This window comes from Gavialis gangeticus, unplaced genomic scaffold (assembly GCF_001723915.1).
Source record: "Gavialis gangeticus isolate Ggan-Ray unplaced genomic scaffold, GavGan_comp1, whole genome shotgun sequence".
NCBI classification, from domain to species: Eukaryota; Metazoa; Chordata; order Crocodylia; family Gavialidae; genus Gavialis; species Gavialis gangeticus.
In genome coordinates this window covers 159,982,691-159,983,053 of record NW_017729022.1, presented here as the reverse complement: position 1 = coordinate 159,983,053, position 363 = coordinate 159,982,691, and positions in this window count along the sequence as shown.

Sequence of the window (363 nt, the reverse complement as noted above, 5' to 3'; positions counted from 1 at the left end):
GCGGGGGGGGGTAGCTCTCTATGTCAAGGAAATCTACGCATCCCTGCAAGCCGATATAGGCACCCACGGTAGATGACTTGAGACCCCTTGGGTTAAAATCCATGGGGAACGTGGCACAAGAGGTAAAGCACGGCTCGACCTCATACTGGCAACTGGGGATGACCTAATCAGCAACCTAACAACTGAAGGGAAGCTGGGTGACAGTGATCATGAACTAATCACCTTCATCATCTGCCATAAAGCTGGCACGTCAGTCAGTAATATAGAAGTCCTCGACTTCAGGAAAGCTGACTTTGACAAGCTAAGGAGACTTGTCGGAGAGGCCCTAAAAGGCCACAACCCAATGGAGAGGGGAGCTCAGGA